At 37.5% G+C, this 25,251-nt stretch overlaps 1 protein-coding gene and 1 long non-coding RNA gene across 2 annotated transcripts in view; both read right to left on the bottom strand.

The window, feature by feature from the left end:
- Nucleotides 1-25,251, bottom strand: part of LOC134535708 (uncharacterized) — a 398,944-nt gene that overhangs the window by 48,491 nt on the left and 325,202 nt on the right. The gene's annotated exons all lie outside the window — the stretch shown is intronic.
- On the bottom strand, nt 747-6,110 carry LOC134535707 (uncharacterized). The gene is made up of 2 exons (XR_010075683.1): nt 4,003-6,110; nt 747-1,766 (listed from the first exon to the last, which is right to left on the bottom strand). It is a non-coding gene; the product is annotated as an uncharacterized LOC134535707 (long non-coding RNA).

The following is a 25,251-nucleotide window of genomic DNA, read 5'->3' as shown; positions in this document are numbered from 1 at the left end:
TCACAATACTTCTTTTGTTCTTAAAAAAAATTAAGTGTCCTTACAAAATTATCAGTGTTTCAAATTAATTAAACTCTTATCTCGTGAAGGTTGGTGCAACTCCTCGAAGTCAGTGTTGTCGAGAAGAGTAGCTCCCTGGGCTGGCCATCAGCAAACACCACTCAACTCCAACAGCTACTGGACTGGCTTCCAGGGCAGCTCACAACTTCTCCCTACATCTGCTTCGGAGTTGTGCCATCCTCATCACGAACAGATTACAATTCTGAAACATCATCAACAGGCATTACCATCACGCCTGACAAATACAAAACTAACTACTAAACTGCAATCGATGGGCAAGGATGCAAACACACAAAAAAATAAAATTAATTAATTCAACTGCTAACATAAAGTATCCCACCCTTAGCATAATCTAATCAGGCAAATAATTTGATAGGAAAAACTTAAGGAAGGGAAACATGACCTCCAATGATTTTCCCTACCTCTTGAGTCTTGATCTTCTCTATACAGCAAATAGTCCCCACGAAGTAACTGGGTTGAAGGTCAGTTCACATGACCCACCCATAACCTCTTCTACTCTTCTTTTCTTCTGGGGGCAACCACAATGCCCACCAATCTCTCTCCATGGTGCCGAACCAGCTATCCCATGAGAGTAAACAACGTAGTCAATAGGAGCGCAGAGGGGAAACACCAATCTCTGGCTTGTCGAGTCATAAAACTGCTTTATCTTCTTCTTCTTCTTCTTCTGAGTAAAACATCTGATTAATCTTGCTACTATTCTTCCCAACAATAAAAAAAAAGTTCATCAGGTATCTTCATAAAAAAACATTCTAACTAATAATAAGTCTTCTTTTTCTTCTTTTTTTTTTCTGTTAGATGTAATAGAAGGCCATGTTAGGGAAGTTATAGGGAAAAAGAGTGGCCAATTCCCACCCCATCACCCACCTAGATCATGACTAATTAACTTTTAAACTTTCTATTTCAAACAAATTAAAAAAAAACCATTTTTTTTTATTCAAACTTTTAAACTATAATTACTTTTACTTCATAACCTCAAAAGCTAATCAATAATTCTAAATGAAATTGTGATTTACTGCATCCTTGTTCCATCCGATCTGTTTGTTTATAACCTTTCTTGTAAAGTATAAAATTTTCAAACATTACTAATTCAAAAAAAATTAAATTCTGGTGTCCTTTGAGTTACAATTAACTTTACTATTTCTTAGCTTGAAATAATTTAAGTTTTCAGAACTATTTCATTGTCTAATTCACAACACTTAAAAATCAACTCAAAACAACAAATCATCAAAATCAATAAGATCATCTGACCTACCTATCAGTACTGTGAACTTGAACTGTTCGTACACATTTATAATAAGCTATTGTATTTAAATTCCAACCTAAATAAGGTTTAAAAAAAACTACTAATCCCTCTGTAAATTAAGAAAATTAACTTTAAAAATTAAACTTAAGGTATTAGTTCTTTTTGACAGCTACCACAACTCACTAGTTCCATTACATTACTATAACCTAAAAAGTTCTGTAAATAATGTTTATAACAAAAAAAAAAACTCCAGTTACTGTCTTCCATAAAAAAAATAAAACTTTACATGACCTTATTAATCTCCACTTGTAAGTCCATGGCTGCCAGCTTTCTCTTCTCTTGAATCTTCAGTCTTGGCTCTTGTTTCAGTGATCTTGTATCTTGTCTCTCGAACTCTTGTCATCTTGTAAACTGGACTGCTGCTCAGCTCATCTTAAGGAATCTGTAACAGTTTCAAAAATACATGTTAATTTAAATTACATAATTCCTGTTCTTTGGTCCTAAAAAAAAAATTGTATTATTAGTACACATTACCCTGAAACAACATTATTATTCATTGTTTATTACTTAAAAAAAATGCTTTACCATAAAATCCTTTTTTGTTCTTTTCATTAGGCCTATTTATTTTCCTTCTTCTTAATTAAATTCTGCTTCAAATGTTAATCCTAACTTAAGACCTACCATCTATTTATTATTCATTACCTACATTATTTATGTTACCCTAAAATTCCCATAAGTTTCTAATACTTCCTATCAAAGACATTCTCACTAAAAAAAAAATTTACTTGTGACTCTTAACTTAACAAACTTAAAAAAAACTTTTACACTAGACTTAACTTATTATTCATTCTTAGTTACTAAATTTCTATATGTAAACTTTAGTACTTACAAACAAAAACTGCCTATTTCTCTCTACCTCTTAATCTCTTTCAATTATTACAATAATAATGTTACCTTGCATCTTTAAACTTTCTTCTTTTCAATTAAATTAGACATCTCATAACAATAAAAATTCTGCCTATACTCTTCTTATGGGTGTACAAACCAACAACAAAATTTCAAATTCTCAAGTTTCCTTATATTTAAATTATGCAATGCACATAACCTCTGTGGTGCCTGTACCCTTTTAGGCCTACCACCTTCTCCTCTCACAGCATGACAACTCTTATTCCTCGGGGTCTGTATTCACTGTTACAAATCAAATATCTCAAAAAAAATTAAAAACAAATTTATTATTTTAAGAAAACAAAAATTTACATTGAATTTACTATGGAGCCTGGAAATCTCAATGTCCCACAGCAGCTAACATGACTAAATCCCATGGAACCCCAGGTTTACATAACCTGTGCCCAAAAATTTAAGCATACCAGGCTTTCTCTGCACTGGTTTTACAGCATCACACACTATTTAGGGCCCCTGATCTGCCATCAGTCCCAAGGAGTTTTCCCACAACCCCTCTCTACACAAGCGCCTACCGCATTCCTCTCAATTGGCTATCGGTTTTACGGCATTCTTTTGGGATCCGACCATCAAGTTAGGGCTAATCGAACACTAAACCTCCATACTTCCAAACTAATGTAAATCAATTAAATTTTCTCTGTAATTTCTTAAAATCCAAATAAAAATTATTCAAACATGCCCAAGAAACTTTCAAAAAAAAAAATTCATAATCTTATCTTCAAACCCTTAAAATAAAAATAAATAGATTACTCTGTTTTCTCCTTAATAACTGTAAACTGTCAACAAATATTATGTCGTAAATTTAACTATGCTTACTGACTCTTAATCAAAAAATCTCATTTGTCCTAATTAATAAACAACCGATTTCCTTAAAATCTCACTGTATCTCTCACACTCAAACTCCACTGGCTGAATATCTCAATAAATTCAAAAACAATTATCTAAACTCTTAAAGAAATTCCTCCCCAATTATTCAAATTACTTCACATTATTTTATTTCATTACTTAAAACACCTTACTCAAAAAAATTAATTAATTCCCTTCCATTATTATTTGACCAGAAAAACTTTCTCATTAATTAATTTATTAAAATTCAATTTCACATTAGGCAAGTACACTAACTCTCTACAGCAATGTTTCTCATTTCCCTCCTTCCTAACTGAATCCAATCTTACTTAACCTCCAGGGAATTTACCTCACAAAATAACCAAAAATTTCACTGTAGTGCCTATCTGCTATAGGCCCACTACACAACAAGGGATTCTAACCCCACCAACAAACTTCATTGAAATGGTACCCTATCCCATACAGGATAGCCACTTCGGTACTACCATGGGGAACTCCTGCCCCAAACTACTCACAACTCTCAGGATTCTCCTGACCCTTAATTCCGTAGTCAGCCCATCTCCTATGGTCTGCGCTACAATTCCCTTTCTTCCCAGGGACACAACACCTCACCTTAGGGTCCCTCGCCCTAATGAAAACATTAATTTTGTCTCTCTGTTCTTTTGGAGTAAATTCCCTCTACACACAAAATCTAGCCTTCCCAGTTTTCTCAATGCTTATCGATTTTATAGTGTACCTCCTTAATAATGTTTACAAATCCCAAAAAAATATTTTTAAAACCGAGGTAGAATTTAACTAACAAAAACATAAACAACTTACAACGAAACACTTCTAGCCTATACATCATACACTTCTTAAATTAAATTACTTACATACTGAAAGTTCCTCTTCTCCTAAAACACACTTAAATTTAAATTTATTTAACCAATAGTCTATTTTCTTATCGCTAAGTTACCGTACAGCTGATCAAAACAAGGTCACGGCCTGTCCACGTCTCCGTATGAGCCCGTGACGTCACCGAATTCCATCAGGTGCGCCAACCCTCGCTTGCGGTTCCTCCGTTCTCCGCTAGGTCTCAGCACCTCCCAGTCACGTGTTCACTCTGCCACGTCCACTGACGTGTCGTTCTGAAACAACTCTCAACATTTTTCTAATTAAAACAAAACATCACTATAAATTCTATAACTCTCTTTTACATAAACTCTCGTTTTCTCTTTAATTCCTTTCTAACGTTTATCCTTCCCTCGACTGATTTAATTCGTACGTCTCGTCTCCTACGCGCACGAAAACAAAACAAACTTCTCTTGAAAATAATTCCTATTTACGACAAAAAACTTTATTTTAAATTATAATTCTCTTAACCTACAATCTTAAAATGAACTTCAATTAAATTAAACCACTTGCATTATCTCTAATAAGCATTTAACTTATAACGTATTCTCCTCACGTAATAATCCCCGATATAAATCTACAATAAATTCAACGACTTAAAACAACTTATCACTATAAACTTTATCCTTACAAGTATCCTCAAATAAACATCTGTTACGTCAAAAAAAAAATCTCAAAGACTTCCTCCACTATAGACTAAAATTCCGTAATCCTCTCCTCAAGTAAACTCTTAATAACCTGCTATCAGAAGCTGAAACTAACTTAATAATAAACATAAAAATCTACCTCTCTCTCTCTCCAGAAATAGAACCTACCCGGCGCCTCCACCATTTCTGTCACGTGGCACCTAGCCGGTGCCACCACCATTTCTGTCACGATTCACCTTCAGAGGGGGGGGGGCGAGAATCGTAGCTCTTTACATAGAAACAACTCGCTTGGCATCAACTAGTCTTAACTTCATAAAATACTTTACTGTACCTAGGATCATAGGTTCGTCATCCCGTACAGGATGTCTGGTGAGAGCTGAACTAAGGAGATTTTGCAAAATAACATAATACTTAATTAAAATTATTTTATTCTTAAAGTCAAATACTCAACATCATTTTAAAGAACATTTAAATAGCGGGATTACAATTTAAAACAATAATCTCTTTACTTCCTTAACGATTGAACGACCTTACAAGAGAGAGAATGAGAGAACTTCACTAAACACTTCCCTAGTCCTTCCGAATACCTCAAATCATAATTAATACTTAAAATTAAAACAAAGATAAGTCCATACTCACATTTTCCGAAAAGCCTTTCTTGATCGATTACTTTAAAAAAATAACGTAGGGGCCTCTCCTGCCCTTGAAATCCCGAACGAACATTACATTTTAAAAACTATGACGCGTGACCCCTGACGAGGGCCATAGCCTCCGCCCGAAAGCTTGACGACTACATTATGACCTAACTTAAATTAAACGACTCGTGGCCTCTGGCGTCGACCATAGCTTCCGCCCGAAAGCTTGAATTCCTACATCACGAACGAACTAACAACTCGTGACCACAGGTGAGACGCATAGCCTCCGCCTGAGTGAGCCTGAATTCCTACATCACGAACGAACTAACAACTCGTGACCACAGGTGAGACGCATAGCCTCCGCCTGAGTGAGCCCCGAGTCACCACTCACTTGCGCTTAAATTCGCGCGCCCTGCCGCGCCTACCATAACAAAAGCTCGTTATTGAAGTCAAATTTACTAAACAACTAACTAGAACATCTGGGAAGACTACCCCCCCTCTACCCCGATGTGCAGGCCACACCGCGCGGCTTGTTACGACAGCGCGCCCCAGTAACTGCGGCCCGTGGCTGCGCCAGCGCGCGGCCAAACAAACAAACAAAATTCTGCAAGCCCGCAGCGCGCCGCGCCGGCCCCGTGCCCCAATTACATGGTCACGCCACTTGCGCTGACGAGTGAACAGAGCAGCCAGCCCAGAGTCCCGTCAGTAAAGTCCCTAAATTTGATTTCAACAACCCTGCAAAATTTCAACCCGCGACAATATGAATTCCGATTTAGGATCTGACGCTGTATCGAAACGTCATCACTGTAGATACTGTAGCAAGGTGTTTACCTTGAGAAAGAATGCTAAACGACATGAGAGAAGCGAGTGTAATTTGGGTCCTTGTCAAAAACCGTTTCATTGCAGTCAGTGTCAGAAATCCTTTGGTAGAAGATATTACTTGGATAGACATTACAAGACCTGTACAATTAAGATGAATAAAGATAACGAAGACTGGGCTACAACATCGCGGAAGAGGAACGAAGGCGAAAAAGCTAATGCTAAAATTACTGATCTAGATGAAGATAATAATTTAAAATTTAAAACAAACGAAGGTAGTTGTAACCACATTAGAAATGAAAATATATTTACTCCAATATCTAGTCGTCTCCATGAAAATGAGAAAGATGGAGAACCATCTGAAGCTTACAAGGTCGAAGACTTTGATGAATCATCTGAAGCGTGCATGATTGAAGAATGTGGTGACACATCTGAGGCTGACATGATTGAGTACTGTACTGAAGCACCTAAAGCAGGTAAGATCGAAGACTGTGATGGCGGTCTGAGACCAAAACGATGGAAACGACGTAATAAAATAAATTATCCTGATCAAGTTTGTGGTGCTGACATGATTGAAGACTGTGGTGACACATCAGAAGCTGGCGTGAACGAAGACTGTGCTGACACATCTAAGGCTGACATGATTGAGTATTGTGCTGAAGCACCAAAAGCATGCAAGAGTGAAGACTGTGATGGTGGTTTGAGACCAAAACGATGGAAACGTCGTAATAAAATAAATTATCCTGATCAAGCTTGTGATAATCTCTGGCACGATGATGAAAGTGACCTTGAGGTTGGTGTTAAAACGATAGACACCAGAGATAATATTTATTATAAACATGCAAGGATGATGAACGCAGCAGAAGAGTTTGATTATACCTCATTGGGAGATCCTAACATATTGGTTGACAGGCTACGACTACTACATGGATCGCTTTGTGCAGGAAACTATTCGAACATTAAAGAAATATCCTTCATACTCAAAGAACTGAGGGAAGCTGGCTACATACAATAATGGCTTAAATTAAATGTATGTGTATAAACTTGAAGATAAATTAATATATTTTCTTTCCAAATGGTATCTACCATTTATCGAAATCTGATTTCTAAATAAAACTTATAACTTAAAGGTGCAAAATACGTTACCACTGCCAGTCAAAATGTATACTAATAAAGACATGTTAGTAATCATGCCAAGTTCGATAAGAAAAGTAATTGGAATCAGTTGGAACCAATTGAAGATAGAGCTCTTGGAACAATTGGAGCCTTTTGAAGCATTTGGAGCCTTTTGGAGCTGTTGGAGCCATTTGGAGCATTTGGAGCTGTCAAGCATTTGGAGCCTTTTGGAGCTGTTGGAGCCATTTGGAGCTGTGTTAAGCATTTGGAGTCTTTTTTTGGAGCTGTTGGAGCATTTGGAGTCTTTTGAAGCATTTGGAGCATTTGGAGCCATTTGGAGGCATTTGGAGCATTTGGAGCCGTTTGGAGCATTTGGAGCCATTTGGAGCTGTCAAGCATTTGGAGCCTTTTTTTGGAGCTGTTGGAGCATTTGGAGCCGTTTGGAGCATTTGGAGCCATTTGGAGCTGTCAAGCATTTGGAGCCTTTTTTTGGAGCTGTTGGAGCATTTGAAGGCTGTTTGGAGCATTTGGAGCCATTTGGAGCTAAGAAGTAGTCGTTGCACGTCTATGCAGGGCTAAATGTTTATAAGATTGCTGGCTTTCGCAAGTGATTCTGTAGTAGGATAGAAATTGAGTAATAAATATTATGTTTGTAAAAGACTTTGAGTTGTTTTTGGTTGGATCTTTTGTCGAAACTTATAAGTGAATATAATTCCACAGTGCATTCTACCACGAAAATGAAGCCTAAAGATGTAAAGGATGATCGTCTACTTGGGGCTGTATTCACCAACACGAAGAAGAAAGATACACGCAAGCATAAAGCTAATGTTGGTGACATTGTGAGAATCTCCAAGCAGAAAGGTGTCTTTGAGAAAGGTTTCACGGCGAATTGGAGTTCTGAACTTTTCCGTGTGACACACGTTCGTGAATCGGAACCCAGGACCTACTACCTCGAAGACTTGGACCACAAGCCTATTCGTGGTGGCTTCTATGCTGAAGAGATCCAGTCTACGATGTATCCGGACACATATTTGGTGGAGAAAGTTCTCAAACGAAGAAATGGTCGGTCTTTTGTGAAATGGTGGGGTTTCCCGTCTCAATTTAATTCGTGGGTAGCAGATACAGAAATCGAGAAGCGCTAAAGGTGAATAACACCTCACTTACATTTTTTTTCAAGTACTTAGTCATGATTATTGTTTATACATACATTACAACATTTAAAGTATGATTATCGCACAGGAATTATCTCATGTCATTTATGAAGTTGGGTAGTCTAAATATATATTTGGCTATTCAATTGTTCTAGCTCCTGTAGCATACGCCTGTTTTGTCTGCTGCGGGAGTGACGTCTGTGCTCGGGAAGAGGCTTTCACAGCAGCGCGTGTTCGGGCAGGAGGAAACACGCAGAGCCACTCAGGGTGTTTGTGCCGTCAACCATAGGCTACGTCATGTTTTTGGAATGTGTTGTGCAGGTTATTTCGAGCGAGTTCTGGGGCCTCACAGCATCGCTCCGCTAACGTGGTAGTCTGCTTCTAACCACGCTCTCATCATCATGGCTTCCACCAGTGTTTACGCGGAGAGTGTTTGCGATTGTAATTTAAACAGTGTTACGATGGACGATGTTCGGGAATTTGTAATGGATGTAGTACGTCGCTACATAGGTATGGACTTTAATGATATACATTACCACCTTACATCCTCCACCCTCAACATTCTCACTGAGTTCCCTGAGGAAGAGATATTTATTACCTATTTATATCAGGCTGTTATGACCTGCATCGAGGCCGCAAAGGAAGCGCAAGAGGTGAACGAAGATGTGGATGAAGGAACGGATAGTGGCTTGAGGGATAGTGATGAAGACGAATTGTAAATTTGTGTGTACTACGACACCAAAGGTTGTTACAACCAGTCTGACATTCAGCATCCTAGAGACAACATCAGCACTGCAGCCTTGCAGTCATACCTGTAGAACTAGCATCAGCCTTGCAGAGCTAGCACAGCTTCACACATCAGTTATCGTGAGTACTGGCAAAAAAAATGTCATTATTTCTCTGCAACATTCAGTGCCTCACATCACAAAAGGGGTATGTGGTTAAGCAACTTGCACCAATGTTCATCGTGGACGGTGATGTATTAAGGACCTACGAATACATATTCAAACCGTCATGTGACTGGTCCGAACTAGACAGGCTGTCGCAAAGCGAGAATCGTAAACTGACTTATGAAGTGCATGGACTCTCGTGGAACGAAGGTGAAGTGAGCTTTGACCAAATCTCATCAGTGTTATGTGACATCGTCAACCCTGAAGAAGGAGATGTAGTATACGTCCTAGGAGACAAACAGAAAAGTATCTTTAGTGAACTGTGCAGTGCCAACATTGTTGATTTACATAATGAAAGAAACTGTCCTAGCTTCAACAAACTTTTAAAGACTTATGGAAACCGCCTGGATAAATGTATAAAACTGTATGGCAAATTCCATTGCGCCCATTGTAATGTTCAGCTACTTAAATTCTGGCTATTCGACCACCCATACTACTATGTATAATTGGGTCTCGAGTTAATGTTGCCTTTGTCACTATGATGTGTAGTGTGTGAATATTAAGTGATTTTATTACTCGTTATTTACTTCTTTTAAATCATCGATTGTTCTTACCCCTTGCTGTTTGTAATAAGATTTAAATAAATATGTGTTTAACATTTACGTTGTTTGCTTTAATATCAAAACATTTAATTGCCGATATTATTGAATTGTAACTATAAGTTATTAGTCTCCTCAGCTAGAGTGATTGCTTTAATACATAAATTCTAACACTACCTTCTAGATGTCTTCCGCCACTACGAGAAGAAGAGAGAGTCTCTACACAACACCAATATTTTATAAATACTCTATCATATTTAATAAACATACATTATTAATTAATAATAATATGGCTACAGGTTCCAAACTTATCTCGACTGGTTACACATTGCATAACACTTGGCACCATCCGGCAGTAACTTTAAGAATTAAAGATGGCAACGGTGGCACACTCTGGTAGCAACACTAGGAACTAAAGATGGCGATGGTGGCGTCATCTGGTATCGATTATATTAACTAAAATATGGCGACGGTGGCGCCATCTACCAGCCAACTTGAGAACCAAGATGGCGGCGCCTCTGGCAACTAATTTTTGAATTTGGCGCGCGATACTAGCGACATCTACCAGCCAACTTGAGAACCAAGATGGCGGCGTCTCTGGCAACTAATTTTTGAATTTGGCGCGCGATACTAGCGACATCTACCAGCCAACTTGAGAACCAAGATGGCGGCGCCTCTGGCAACTAATTTTTGAATTTGGCGCGCGATACTAGCGACATCTACCAGCCAACTTGAGAACCAAGATGGCGGCGCCTATGGTAACTAATTTTTGAATTTGGCGCGCGATACTAGCGACATCTACCAGCCAACTTGAGAACCAAGATGGCGGCGCCTCTGGTAACTAATTTTGAATTTAGCGCCATCTGGTAGTCTGTGCTGGAATTAAAGATGGCGATGGTATAATAATTTTAATTTAAAATGTGGCGCCTTAGGTATGCATTAAGGAAGGCAAAAACACCCTCCCCCCTTTTATCATAAAACTTGACGTCAGTACGTAGCATATATAGATTATTTATTCCACCATATCCCAATTGGTCTCGTGGTCTAGTGGTCAAGGTGTCCGCCTCGTAACCACGTCATCCTGGACGTTTTCACGTCCCATGGATCGAATCCCAGCCTCGGCACTGAAAATATTTTAGTTAAAATAAAATAATCCCTGCTGCTATCTGGTGGCGACCAACAGAACTATATGACGTCACAAGATGGCTGCCTCCAGCAGACGAAAACAAGATGGCGGCCACCAGCAGACGAAAACAAGATGGCGGCCACCAGCAGACGAAACAAGATGGCGGCTGATGATTACATCGAATTTCAAAAGTTCGAAAAAAAAAATTCTAATCCAAGATGGCGGCCGTGACGAAAAGTGCAACGGTGACGTCACGATTAGAAGTTGGTGGAAATTTCTAGAAATATAAAATGGCGGATGGATTAGCATGGATTAGCATGGATTAACATATGGATTAGCATAGATTGGCATACGAATTGGCATAGATTGGCATACGAATTGGCATAGATTGGCATACTGATTGGCATACTGATTGGCATAGATTGGCATGGATTAGCATAGATTGGCATGGATTAGCATAGATTGGCATGGATTAGCGTAGATTAGCATAGATTAGCATACGGATTAGCATGGATTAGCATACGGATTAGATGACGTCATCCAAGATGGCCGCCGGATCCTCGATCCTCCGCCTGTTCTTGAACCCCCTATTTCCAACTACTTACATGCTTCGCTTTGTGCAGGAAACTATTCGTGCATCAAAGAAATATTCTTCATACTCAAAAAACTGAGGAAAGCTGGCTACATACAATAATGGCTTGTTTTACTTGCATTTGTATAATGTAAAGAAATAAAATAAATAATTTAAATTATAAAAATTTAATGTTTTATTTCAGGTATTCTGATTTCTAACTAAGACTAAGTTCTCGTAACTTGTGCTTCCTTTTTGCCTTTTTGTTGATGGAGCTTCCAAATGTGCTTCCGTTTTTGATGGTGCTTCCAAAATGTGCTGCCTTTATGATGATGCATCCAAAATGTGCTGCCTTTTTGATTATTGTGCTTACAAATGTGCTGCCATTTTGTTGATGGTGCTTCCAATTGTGCTTCCTTTTTTGATGGTGCTTCCAAATGTGCTGCCTTTTTGTTGATGGTGCTTCCGAAATGTGATTCCTTTTTTGTTGATGGTGCTTCCAAATGTGCTGCCTTTTGGTTGATGGTGCTTCCAAATGTGCTGCCTTTTTGTTGATGGTGCTTCCGAAATGTGATTCCTTTTTTGTTGATGGTGCTTCCAAATGTGCTGCCTTTTGGTTGATGGTGCTTCCAAATGTGCTGCCTTTTTGTTGATGGTGCTTCCGAAATGTGGTTCCTGTTTTTAGGTGCTTCCAAAATGTGCTTCCTTTTTTGATGTTGCTTTCAAATGTGCTGCCTTTTTGTTGATGGTGCTTCCAATTGTGCTTCCTTTTTTGTTGATGGTGCTTCCAAATGTGCTGCCTTTTGGTTGATGGTGCTTCCACATGTGCTGCCTTGTTCTTGATGGTGCCCTCGAAATGTGCTTCCTTTTTTGATGGTGCTTCCAAATGTGCTGCTTATTTAAAATGGTGCTTCTAAAATGTGCTTCCTTTTTTGATGGTGCTTCCAAATTTTGCTTCCTTTTTTCATGTTGCTTCCAAATGTGCTGCCTTTTTGTTGAATGTGCTTCCAATTGTGCTTCCTTTTTTGATGGTGCTTCCAAATGTGCTGCCTTTTTTATTATGGTGCTTCCAAATGTGCTTCCTTTTTGTTAATGGTGCTACCTTTTTGATTGGATTCTTGGTCCTCTTGTAAGCGTAAAAAAACATGATCAGTTGGTTTAATTGAATATTTAATAGCGGACGATGAGGAAGGTCGTGAGGTTCGGAAATAGCTGGTCTATACGTCTGACATTGATTATGACCCGGTCTCTCGGTCCGAAGACGCTTGGTCTATATGTATGTATGGCTTTGTGCATGAACGGTTTAGAGGTTATTCAGATTATCGAAAAACTAGACTTTCATGTTAGGCTTATCGGCAACATATTTAATTCGTCGTACATTGTCGTACATTGACTTGTGTTTTATTTTTTAAGAGAGAATGATTTATTAACTCCGCGAAAGGTAATAGAAAAACAGAATATTAAATTTATTTAATATTTAGTTACTCTTGTCACTGTTCAAGTATCGAATCGAGGGCAGGAATCCAGCGATTCAATATGTGAATTAATGAGTGATTTCTTTGATGAAATTTGGATTTTTTTTTCCAAATTTCTAACTAATTAATTACACGATTTCAAGATGGCGCCCAAGTTTCAAGAGGGTAATAAATGGTTACTGCACTGTAGCGGGTTAGAATAAAACTATCCAAATGGAAATGTACTCTATAAGACGAGTACACAAACATGATGGTGTACTCCAGTGGTGGTAGCTCCTGGTAGCATGTACTGAACATAAAATGTTGGATCCATGATGGTCGACAAGGACAAAGTCAAATTTCAAGGACAAGGTCAAATTTCAAGGTCGAGGTCAAATTTCAAGGGCAAGGCTTATAAAGGTCAAGGTCAAAGTTTAATGTCAAGGTAAAATTTCAAGGTCAAGGTTAAAGTTCAATGTCAACAGTTGAGGACAAAGATATGATGAACAGAAAATTATATTAAGATGGTATCAGCACACTCTAGCAGACGAAAACAAGATGGTTGTTCTTAGCAGATGAAGACGAGATGGCGGACATGTCGTCATACCAGTGGACAGTATATACCTGTATACCTTGGTATTGGTGGCAGTAGATTAGTCTGTAGGTGGCTTCTGTGGAGGAGGGATCTGTTTTTTTTTGCTCTTACTGGTTTCTAACCAAGGACGCGAATATATCTAATAAATTAGTATATAAATACACATTTATTTAATGAATTTTGGAATTTTTCCCGCATTTCTAGCATTAAAATTACGGATTATCAAGATGGCATCCAAATGACAAGATGGCGGATGTCACAGTAATAAGAAACGATTACTGCACTCTAGCGGGTAAGAATTAAACTAACATGGCGTCAGTGCACTCTAGCCGACGATACCATGATAATGGCTTCCAGCAAACGAAGACAAGATGGTTGACATGATATGTTACCTAACGATATATATGCTTTGAATAAAGTGGTGGGAGTCAGTTTGCTTGCAGCCACTTTGAGGGAAGGATCGGTTGCCATTTTTATTTTTTTTGCCCTCACCAGGTTCGAACCGAGGACTCCGAGCTCCATGCCGTCAGTGTGTGTTTTTTAATAATTTTGATTAAAATTTTATTAATCTAATTTTTTTATTATTATTAAAAAATTCATTAAAACCGGATAATAAATAAAGATTTTAAAGATGGCGGCCGTAACGGAAATTGCAACGGTAACGTCATAATTCAAAATGGCGGAAACAAAATGCAGGAATGTTCGAAAAAACAAAATGACGTCATCCATAATGGCAGATTTAATATGGCGGATCCAACATGGCCGCCGAGGTCAAGGTCACGGTACTACTTGTCCCGTTATGCTTATCCAAGATGGCCGCCGTGACGTCACAATCAGAGATTTGGCTCGGCTCCGGCTCCACGCCCTGGACTCGTGTCCCCGGAGCCCCTATTATATACTACTTATAAAATTGTTGCAACTTGCGGTGAATGAAAAGTTATTCGAATAAAATCATTGAATGATCTGAAGTAGAAATTAATCACATTTGCAAATAGCCGAGTCAGATTGGAACTTTACTGGCCTTGTGATAAGCATATTATTTGGTTATTGGCATACGATTTTGAAATGCACTGTCTTAGTTTTAAACTGTTTGGACTTAAAGGAATTTGGCGCAAGATATTTTGAAATGCTGGGCGGTGTTTGGCGAGTGTGATTTGGTGGATATTTCTGGACCTTGGGGAAATACATCCATGGATTTTTTTTGTGCACTCTAGAATTAATTTAATTTTTACTATTTTAATTTTAATAATTTTTGAATGAATTTAATTTTGAGAATTGTGTTAGATTTTTTATTAATATGTGTTGAAATAAATGCATATTTTACTCTGACCAAGTGTTTTAGTTTGTATGTAATTATGGCGTGTGATGCATATTTAATGAATATTGACAGATAAGACGTCCAAAATTAGTTTCGATACGTGTGATACAAATGTAATTTGACTACAAAATAAATAATTATAGTTATTTATTGATGCAGTACTTGCCCGGGCTGAAAGCAGGTTGATAGCGCCAAATGAGAGTGTAGTGGACATAGAGAAATGACCCACAATTACCATTTGTATGTCTATGACCTATGATTTCCTTTTTACTCATGGCGATCGGTTGAACGGTTAGAAGTTGATGCGCTGCAGCGCCATTTAGAGATGTGCCAACTTTCATAGCAATCGGTCAAACGGTGTCTGAGTTCATCGACGCCATACATACCTACCAACATCCTAGTATATACACACATATATATACATATATAAATTAATTTCCGCCGACGGGATTAGTTTTTATTAGGGGTTTAATTTTATGTAAAGCTATTACATGTGATAAACTCACGTAAATTCTTTTACTGTTGTAAACCACTTTACTACCATGATTTGCAAAATATTTTGGTAAAGGGAAAAAAGTTTAATATTAAAAAAAAAAGGATTACCTTTCTAAGTTCTTTTTATTTAAGCACATTTCCCGTTAATCTCCTATACTTATGTTTTCATTGCTAGTTTTGCAATTGATGTGTTACTTACACACCACTAACTAAGAAGGCGTAGTTTGAAACTTGTAGCAATTTGAAAATTTGCTTTAATTTTTTTAAATTTATTTTTTTCAGTATATTGCACTCTCAGTATCGTGTGCAGATGGTTTGGAGGTGACGGTGGCAACAAGACAGGCTGGAGATATGCTTGTATCCTCACAGGAACAAGGTTCCGGCTAACACTGCCATTGTAGCTGTTCTCGTGTCGTCATGGAGGGGATGACATTCACCTCTCTACCTGCGCCAGTTGACCGTTACAAGCGAGGCGCCGCCCCCTTCAGCCAGCCCAGGGGGTTTATTCTAAGTTTCCAGCGTTTTCTATCGGAACATTTCGATATCGATTCCGACATATAGCTCTTTGGCCGATCGGCAACACACGGTTCCGAACGATCGTAATCGAAAGGTACTGAAATTGCTATTCTAAACGCGGTATCGTTACGAGGCCTAACTATCTCGGCAAAGTTCGGGTTACGATTTCCCCCTCTACAATTTTTCTGGCAGCGAAGATGAGATTTGAAAACTGCAACATAACAACAAAAAACACTTCATATTTCTAACAAATTTATAAATAAAGACACAGAGTTTATAAGACAATATACTTTCCAGATGTTTCAATGTTGATAAAAGTATTTATAAAAGTCTTAAGTAATTTTAAAAGTGCTCGAGCAAGCGAAAACATGTTTATTTCTTAAATTATTTTTACGGGATATTTGGTGTGAAATGTTTAGAGTTGTTTGCACGTGGTCGGTCATTGTATTATTGAAATAATGGCTGCTCGGCGATCTTGTGTGAGTGAGAGGCAAATTAAAATGTTGGTTTATTTTATGGAGGAGCACCCCGAATTCTTGCGGAGAAAATTTTCATCGAATTTCACGACTGCAAAAAAATACACACGCTGAGTTATTGTTGAAACTTTTGATATCTTAAACAGGCGAATAATTTATGAATATGTATTTTGGAAGTTGGGTTATTTTTATATTTACTTGCATAAAATCTTTTTTATAATATTGTTACTATAGAAAGAACGTCTTTACATTCCCACTTAATTATTATGTATCTGGAGCACTACTTACATTACGTGATTATTGTAACTTAAAGCGGTAACCATGGTAAGGACTCATCCGAAAGAAGGCAAATCTAAAAAAAAACGGAATGCATTTCTTTTACTTATATATGTCATATCAAATCATTCTATAAAACGGCATTGTGATATGTATATGGTTAGAAGTAGCTTCCATATGAAGAAATACTTTCGTGACTTTGGGGCGTATTCAAGTAGTTGGCCTAACAGTCACTAGATGGCAGGGATTGCGGAAGTGCGAGGCAGTAGCGCGCAGCGGCCGGTAGGACTACTGCAACACTTTATCGGAATTAAGTTTCGCGTCCATTACCGTTTCCTGAGTGGTAACAGTAATTATTGAAGATATTTGTACATGTATTATGGATCAATATTTTATACATAATAAATGTACAAATATCTTCAGTAATTACTGTTACCACTTGGGAAACGGTAAGGGACGCGAAACTTAATTCCGATTAAGTGTTGTAGTAGTCCTATTCGCCGCAGCGCGCGCTACTGCCTCGCACACCCGCAAGTCCTGCTGCCCTCTCGTGACTGTTAGGTCAACTACTTGAATAGGACCCCAAAAACATACATATTCAATGCTACTGGGAAAAAATTTCCTTTTACAAAATATTAAACACAATTGACTCCCACGTAAAATATCGTAAATATATATCACGCCCAAAAATGTACTATTTTCGACCATGTATAACTATTTGTGTACACATAAATCGTGCATCCGCCATGATTTCAACTGGCTGCTAATTCCCGATCGGCAAAGGCTTTTAGACAGCAAATGTATACTCGAAACATACCGATCGTTGGCTTCCGAGAATCGAAAGGTTCCGAGTTGATGAAAGTAACTTAGAATACCATATTGTAGAAAGCTTCCGATAATCGTGGAATCACGATCGGGAACTCTTTTCCGAGAAACTTAGAATAAACCCTCAGGTAGAGCAGAGCGAGGAAGCTCTCAAATACGACCAAGTCCTGTCGCCGGCTTGAACAACATCACTGGAACAACATCACTGCAACCGCCTGATCGCCTATCACTGAACTGGACTGGACATAGCCTGAGAAGAACTTATCACCAGCATCGCTGTGCTTGGTGTTGGTGTTGGTGTTAGAGGGAGAGCGCAGAAACAAAAAAAAGGAATCTCGATCAAAGTTCAGAGAAGTAACTCGCCGAGCTAGTTGGGCACTCGTGGGGCGAGTAACAAGCGCAAATTCGCTATTCGGATTTACGGCCTCTAGGTTGATGATGTCTAGGCCTGAGGCTGGAAGACACTAGCTGTGGACTTGGGGAATAAAGTACTCGTCGAGCGACTGGAAGAAAGCGAGTTGCGTAACGGGACGGTGAAATGAGGGCATAAGTCGTCTATTTCTGTGGGCACGAGTGTGGTAGTTGAGTGGCCGGTTGAGTGTGGCTCTTTGACTTAGCCAACAACATAGTTGTTAGTTGTTTCACTGGGTGACCGGGACTGCATGTTTCCCCACTACTGCAGGAACACACAGCACGTCAGTCCTTCACTTGCATGTGCTGCAGGTGCAGAACTGCGGGGGGAGGGGGGAGGGGACACGGCAGGCGTGTCGACCAGAGCGAAGCACCGGACGGCCTTAGCCCAATTATAAACAAGTGTTGTTGTCTGGACCCCGACGGTCGCTTTCCAGGGCGAGTTAACTCATGTTGCACTGACAGGCTAGTAGAATACTTGCGCAGTTGTTTAGTTTTACAGTAATGAAGGCATTGGGTGTAATTAATGACCTAGCATACCAGAACTATGGAGCGAGTAACTGTTATTGCATTGCTGATAGATTGTTGATAATCAAGCAGCTTCAGTAGATGTTTTTGACATGATAACGTCTTATAAATCGACGAACGCCGGCTGCACGCACGAAAAATTGCCACGTTCCGCCTGAGCCGAGCGTGCAAGAACCGGCCAACCGCCGTACGAGAAAATCATCTATAATATCAAACACGTTAAGGCGGGCTTTTTAACTAATTGTTCGTGATTACATTTGAACAAATGATTTAAATTAAATTTGCAAAAAAATGTAAATAATATTTGAAAATTCAAAAGTATGCAATTTTTCATCAATGTTTTGTTATGACGTTATCACGTAAAAATATCGTCCGTAAACCGACTTTACAGACAACCCCTCTTTTTTTACTAGTGTTATGTCTGTTTATTTCATAATCCGATGATTAAATTTGTTGCTTGTTTGTTAATGGCTCCAGAAATGTGTTCTCGAGATCGCATGAACGGTGGTTCAGACTGAGTCCCCACACAGCACCGGCGGGGCGGGCTGGAGGCTGGACGAGCCGTGACGGATATAGCCGGCGCGCGGCCCGCGCGGGCTACATGCCACCACCCCCCAGGCCAGCGGCTTCCTAATGAGCACGGCTTCTTTTTCTGTGGGGCTATTTTCGCCCGCGGAATGTTTGCCGCCATGTCACTCATTCACACCACTGCATTCTTTCACTATTTATTTTTAAAACCATGTTTTTTTTATTGTAAGTATGTTCGAAACTTTGATACATTATTATTTAAAAATGCCAAGTCATCGTTTAAACACCATATGATTACACATTAAAAAAAACCTAAGTTACAATTACGAGTATAATAATTAAAGATAATCCAATCTTGAAAAATATTTAATGGGTTGTGCTACGACCTTTAACATTTCTCAGGAACTCGGTATTAAAGCATAAACCTTGTTGGTGCCAATGTCTAGTTGCTCACGACTTTGATCGGCGTTATAGGGAACTTACCCGGAATACACTGGGGGATGATTCTTCACCGAGATTATAGCCCTTCTCATTTTCTAAAGGCAATGAACACCCTTGAATTAGAATTAGAAAAAGGAATTTTCATTAAAAATTTATTATTTTAAAAATAAACTAAGTGCTCGAAAATGTGTTACAAAACAAAATGTGTTACAAAACACTTAGAACAATTAATGTTTCATTAAAAATAGATTTAAAAAAAAACTAAGTGCTGGAAAATGTGTTACAAACCACTTAGAATAATTTATGTTACCGAAACTTTGGTATGAAGGTCTAAATTTAAAAAAAAATTGTGAGCGAATCTTTTAGTACTCGCCAGTGATTTGTAATCATCTAATCTCAGTATCGAGCAAATCCACGATCTCGTGTTGTTCATGTTGCAATAAACCTATAATAAGAAACTTGTTCACGAAATTTAATGCAGAATTTTTGTATAATGAAGAGCGTGATAAATATACTGATAAATAAAATATTCGCTTTTCTAATACCAAAATTTCTGGATGCAAAACACACACACATACTTTCTGCGCCCGATGCTATGATTCGCTGCCTTAATCGATAACGTTGCTAGTCATCTCACGCGCAAATACAACCACAAAAAAGACAGCAATTTTAAACTTTTAGAAGCGGCTTTGATAGAAGCGAAAATATTGAAAAAATCCTAAGCTCCGGGTTTGGATCTGATTTTTGCCAAGGAATTCTATTAAAATACGGCCCATATTGTTTTAATTCACTAAACAGTTAATGCTATAAGGTTTCCGAACACGTTTGAAGATGTATTTTTATGGAATTACTAAAATATAAACTGGGAATATTTAAAAACACTTATTATAACACTAAGTATAAGTTAGAATATTTTTTTTTTGCTAAAACAGACGTAAAAACAGTCTATCAATATTTCCTACAAACAAACCTTAACATCACTGAGCTGATTTAACATTATTATATTATAATGTTATTCAAAAATCATAAATAGTTTTTCCTGTTTCGAGGTTTGAACATGTCAAACATTCGCCCTTGAGCATTAAACCGCGCGCTCTACGCTGTTTCACCGAGCCTATTGAGATGTGCAGGATAACAGGTATAATCATTGTAATGCCAGTTTACTTGCATATTTATGTATTTACCTATTGTAGCCATTACTATGATGTGACTTCTGGAATTTTTTGTTGTTGTTGTTCGTTTCATGGTCCATAGAACCCAAAATCAACGCCAAATTAAAATGTATATATGCATGTATATATACATAAAAATATAACATTTTTATGAACACGGTAACTGCCATAATTTTTCACAAATCACGTACAAACTGATACATAGCATATACTAGTTAAAAATCTCGGTCAAGTTCGTTAATGGGCAATATTCCTACCAAAGGGGTAAAAAAAGTATGGTTTATTGAAAAACAGAAATAACGTATAGCTCCCATAATGACGTTTGACACAACCAAATGAACATATTATATCTCTTAGAAGTAATACCAAAAACTTCTGTCTAAATTAATTTTTGATGACACTAACCATAAGAGCAACGGGTGGAAATAAATTCCGAATAAAATTATAAAAACAAATTTTCAAAAAGCGACAAATTAAAAACTACTACTCCTCCCTTCTTTTCTTAGATAGTGGTGTGTAAGTAACACATTAATTGCAAAACTAGCAAAGCAAACAAAAGTTTAGGAGATGAACGGGAATTGTGCTTCAATAGCAAGAACTTAAAGGTTATCCTTTTATCAAAGATTAAAAAAAAAAATTTCTATCTCTGGAGGTCGCATCTGTCCATATTCATTAAATATGTATCCCACGCCATAATTACATACAAATTAAAACACTTGCCCAGAGTAAAATATACAATTATGCCAACAAATATTTAAATTAGAGTATTAAAAATTAAATTTATTGTAGTGTGCAAAAAAAAAAGTCAATGCATGTATTTCCCCAAGGTTCCAGAAATATCCACCTGTTCACACTCGCCAAACACCGCCTAGCATTTCAAACTATCTTGCGCCAAGTTTAAAACGAAGGCAGTAAGTTCAAAAGCGTACGCCAATAACCACATAATAGGCTTATCACAAGGCCAGTAAAGTTCCAAAATGACACGTCCATTTGCAAATGTGACTTATTTCATAACGACATAGAAGCTCGTTTTTTTAATACTCCGCAAAGTAATGTTGGGCACCTTTGACTAATTTCTACTACAGAGCATTCAATCATTATTCATACCACTATCGAATAATTATTCGATGATTTTAGTCGAATAACTATTCATTCACTGCAAGTTGCAACAATTTTATAATTGATGACAATATGTGTGAACGACTTAAAACTGTTCCAATTACTATTCACGCTTTAAATACCGACTTTTAAATTATAACTACCGGCCCAGTAATTACATAAACTAAAGAAAATTAAGAGAGTATATATAACGATAAAGATAGGCTTAGATACTATGTATATTGTATAATATTAGAATGATTAAGGAAAATATTTTAATAAATTTTATGTATAATAATCTGAGAACACAAAGTAATGCCAAAAATTGTTTATGATATATTATAACTATTTTTGCAATAATTATTTAAAACTCTAATTATTTGAAAACGATTCTAAAGATATAAAATTGCCTAGAAAGACAATTCAAAACAGTGCAATAGAAAATGTGATAATTATAAACTATTTATTAGAACCAGTAAGTTCACTTCGTGAAATTATTCATTCTTGTGTGAGTATAGATAACATTTAATAGTACATTTAACCCAATCTATAAATTTCACATTCACTTTCAGTGAATCAGTTTGTTAAATATTTATTAAATGCCCTATACTATCATTAAGTTTAAAGGTGGTGATTTGATCCAAATTAATTTATTGTTTTAAAAGTGAACATTTTGATAGGCATTCATTCACGATTTTTTCCCAATTGTTTAAAGTGAAGAATCTGCAAGCATTTTAATTTTCTTAATTGTTCCTATTCAAATTAGAATTACATCTACCAGTTCTAAAGAAAAGACACTATTCTGAACAATTTTTAATTAAAAATCCCTAAAAGTTTTTTTGACGTGATAACGTCTTATAAATTGATGAACGCCGGCTGCACGCACGAAAAATTGTCACGTTCCGCCTGAGCCGAGCAAGCAAGAACCGGCCAACCACGGTGCGAGAAAATCTTCTATAATGTCAAACAGGTTAAGGCGGGCTTTTTAACCAAATGTTCGTGATTATATTTAAACAAATTATTTAAATTAAATTTGCAAAAATTGTAAATAATATTTGAAAATTAAAAAGTACGCGATTTTTCATCAATGTTTTCTTATGACGTTGTCACGTAAAATGATCGTTCGTAAACCGACTTTACACACAACCCCCTTTTACTTAATAAAAAGGTTTGGAATCAATTTCTGAGATGACTTTGCATTACTTCAAATTATTAACAAAAATGTTCTTATCGCATATACGCCGCGGCGCGCAGGGACAGTGCACGAGCCGTGCAGTGAAGCCAACCCCACTGACCCCACTGTGCTCACTGCGCAAGGCCAACCACTCGGCACAGATGCGCTGCCTGTCCCTCACTAGCGCCAGTATTCAGTTGGTTGGCGCCCACACTGTCCAGGCAGGCACGTGCTGCGACTGCCGCCACTATTAACTAAAGTAGCTTGGCTTCTGGGCTGTAGCCGTGTCCTTGGCAAATGATTCACCAACGTTTCGGTCGACATTGCAATCGCCATCTTCAGGGAGCAGTTACCTACTGAGTAACTGGTAATCAGTAGGTAACTGCTTCCTGATGATGGCGACTGCAGTGCCGACCGAAACGTTGGTGAATCGTTTGCCAAGGACGCGGCTACAACCCAGAAGCCAAGCTACTTCAGACAATGGCCGTGAAAGCCTGCGAACTGTGCCGTTTCTAGGTATGGCACTCGTGATTTTATGAGTAGGTTATTAATTTATTCACATTTCTTTTTTTAATCTTTCATGTTAAATAAATTTTAATATTTTTATGCAAATATTGTATTTGATATTTATTTATCTTTACATATTTCATTATCTTAATGTTAAAGTTTTGTGTAGCTATTTAATTAATAATGTCTTAAATGTGTTTGTTTCTATTATAATCAAATGTGTAAGGGAAACACTACTACAATACTGGTTCTATGAATATTTTGTTTTGTTTGTATAATTCTACTTATTGTAAACTCTATGATTTCTGTCGTGCCAAACGAAAAAGACTTACCTTGCCCTTTTCAATTTCTTTTCGGCCATTTGGCATGTAATTTTTTGGTGCGGATGTAAAAACCACCACAAAATGTAACAACTTATCTGTTACCGCCGTTTTGGGTGAGTAAATGTTTCGTCTGTGGGAAAAGTGTATCCCATGATAATTATTTTTTATGTTTGGAGGTTAATATTTTTGTGGTTTCATTCCATAGCGGTTCGAGTCATGGGCCTCATCCTGGCTTTGGTGTTCCAGGAATCTAAATTCATTTTTGGGAATTGACCTCTTCAAAACAAAGGCCAGAAATTTCATTATTATTATTTTAAGGTTATGTAACTGTTTTAAACTTCTACGTGATCATCATGCAAGTTTCTACTATTGAACTTGAATCAACGAAATCATATTGATTTCTACACTTTGGAACATTTCCGGCAATTAATTTTTATTCTGAAGAAAGAATTATAAGAAGACTTCAATAATTTAATATTTGTTTGATGAATTAATTTTTTAAATAATATTTGTTGATAAACTTAACCTGTTTTTACTTAAATCTAATATAAATACTTGGTACGTACCTAGTTGTTCACGAGCTCGTTACTTAATATATAATACTCAATAACATTGGTTAATATGTTAATTGTTTTGTCGATGTTTGTTTTACATTGTTGTTTTTACAAAGGCCTATAATTACAACCAGCACCAATCTGATATTTGTGTTATTTGTTCCCAGTGGTTTATTCCAATAAGTTTTAATTCCTTTTAACATATTATGTTTGGTTATAAAGGGCAATATATTCTCATGTCTCTATAGTAATTTATACTAATCCTTTGGTTAATACATAATGACATAGTACAGCAAATGTAAACGATCCGACATATCTGAAACTTTCATGTGTTATAGTGTCCTTGGGTAACTTCCAATGCCACACATTGAGGTTATGTAGGATGCTATAGCAGATGAATACCTTTCAGTCAAAACAATATGTCACAGAACATTATTAAGAATTAACTAACTACGTGTGGATAGCCGAGCTGGAATGTTTTATTTGCTACTTGATTCTCGGGCCTTATGCATTGTGGCGTTCATTGCTTGCTAGTAGGTTTATGGGGCTGTGTGTTGCATTGGCGCTTTGTGCCTCCCCTGGATTAGCTTTTATTGTAGTTCTCCCTTGCGTGTATCGAATGGAAGCTTGTTTATCGCTATTCCTCTTTTGTGACTCGGCTGTTACGGGCCTTTCATACCTGGGTAATTATGACCGTAAATCAGTAACATTTAATGTTGATGTTACCATAACCTTTAAACTTTAATGCATGCTTGTTCAGCACTAGTCCGACACGCCTACAGTGCTTCAGTCTGGTCGGGCATTGCACTGTTTTATAATTGCATGCCGCCAATGTTGTGTAAGCTTCATGTTACCCTTCGCAATAGGGTTTAAGTCCAATGGAGGTTTTATTATATTGTCAAGTAAGCTTATGTTATGCGCCCTGTCATCTCGCTATTTGTACGAGCGTTTATACAGCATCAAGAGTAGTACTTATATCCTGCGC

Source organism: Bacillus rossius, chromosome 10 (genome assembly GCF_032445375.1).
Source record: "Bacillus rossius redtenbacheri isolate Brsri chromosome 10, Brsri_v3, whole genome shotgun sequence".
Taxonomy (NCBI): domain Eukaryota; kingdom Metazoa; phylum Arthropoda; class Insecta; order Phasmatodea; family Bacillidae; genus Bacillus; species Bacillus rossius.
The sequence above is the reverse complement of the archived record's forward strand: the minus strand, read 5'-3'. Positions and strand labels throughout refer to the sequence as shown.